We start from the raw sequence: 1,840 nt of genomic DNA, 5'->3' as shown, positions 1-1,840 counted from the left end.
AAACCCCGAAATCGGTTTCTGTAAGAAGTTGATTGTTAAACAAAGATTTAGCATTGTACTTACGGGTGTTAAGTTTCCCACGAGGTCCAGACGAAGCCAGGTTAGCCTGAGGATCCCGCGATGATCACCTGAAACAAAAAGAAAAAGATTAGTAAAAACTCATTGTTAACCGGAGTTGATGGTTAAGATTAATCAGAGGGCTAAACTAATGCCAAAGAAACGATTGATGGATTTCTACTCAAAATTGAAATTGTTAATTTTATTATCTCGAATAAGACAATTGTTAATAAACACGGAATTGACAAATTTTAACCGAGACAAGACATGAGCTCCACGTAAGAGGGAGTATGGGATGATAAATGATGCGCTAAGGAAGTGTGTATGTAATATTCACCACGGCCGGGCAAATCAACTGACGCACTAAAGTGCTAGGAAACGGTTTAGCCTGAGATGAAAAATAATAAAAATAATAATTGTCAGCGAAACCACTTCGGTGTACGGTAGGTCGGATGATGTGACTAATTTAAGCAAAAGTTCGAAAATTAGGTCCTAACCTCGAGTTGTAGTAAAATTACTAACCTCGCGATTTTGACAAAGTAAGACTGGAAATACGATTTTCTAATGTAAACTCGTCGTGTTTAGTCAAAGTTACACTTTGTTAAAAAATTGCCCCGGTTAGGCCTAACTTTGACAAAATTTACAAACTTTACAATTTTGACAAAATAAGACCGGAAAGATGATTCTCTAACATGAACTCATCGTGTTTGATCAAAATTGCGTATTTTTTGGAAAAAGTGTTCGGTTAGGTCAAAAGACCTAACTTTGACAAAAATTGTAAATTTTGTGTTTTTGACAAAATAAGAACGGGAAAATGATTTTCTAACATGAACTCGTCGTGTTTGATCAAAATTACGCATTTTTGAAAAAAGTTGTGAACTTTGTGATTTTGACGAAGTGGGACCGGAAAGGTGGTTTTCTAACGTAAACCCGTCGTGTTTGATCAAAATTGCGTATTTTTGAAAAAAGTGTTCGGGTTAGGTCAAAAGACCTAACTTTGACAAAAATTGCAAATTTTGCGATTTTGACAAAATAAGACCGGGAAAATGGTTTTCCAATATAAACTCATCGTGTTTGATCAAAATTACGCATTTTTGAAAAAAGTGTTCGGGTTAGGTCGAAAGACCTAACTTTGACAAAAATTATGAGTTTTGTGATTTTGACGAAATAGGACCGGGAAAATGGTTTTCCAACGTAAACTCGTCGTGTTTGACCGAAATTACGCATTTTTGAAAAAAGTGTTTCGGTTAGACCAAAACACCTAACCCTGACAGAAACTTCGAAATTTGTGATTTTGACAAAGTAACAACGGAAATGCAATTATCTGATGTAAACTCGTCGTGTTTGATCGAAATTACGTTTTGTTGAAAAAAGTGCGCAGGTTAGACCTAACTTTTACAAAATTGACAAATTTCGTGATTTTGTTAAAGTAAGACCGGAAATACGATTTCCTAACGTAAACTCGTCGAGCTTGATCGAAATTACACATTGTCAAAATTTTGCACCTGTTAGGTCTAACATACCTAACTTTGACAAAAAATTTTAATTTTGGCAAAAAGTGAACCGGAGCGTTTATTTGTGACTAAATAAACGTCTCGAGTCAAAATCTATCAGTTTTGAAGAATCTTGTTTTTGTATAGGTTGTGCGCATGCGTAAGAGCGGAGTAGAAATGGCGCGGCGACTTGGCTGAGCCGAGCGCGCCGCGAGTCAGTTGGATTAGAACGCTCCCCGAGTAAACAGCGCCTAAAATTTTAGCTCTGCTCAAGAACGCACACGAACGTA

Source organism: Pseudomyrmex gracilis, unplaced genomic scaffold (assembly GCF_002006095.1).
Source record: "Pseudomyrmex gracilis isolate BER0280 unplaced genomic scaffold, ASM200609v1 scaffold_539, whole genome shotgun sequence".
NCBI lineage: Eukaryota > Metazoa > Arthropoda > Insecta > Hymenoptera > Formicidae > Pseudomyrmex > Pseudomyrmex gracilis.
Note: the sequence above shows the minus strand (reverse complement) of the source record.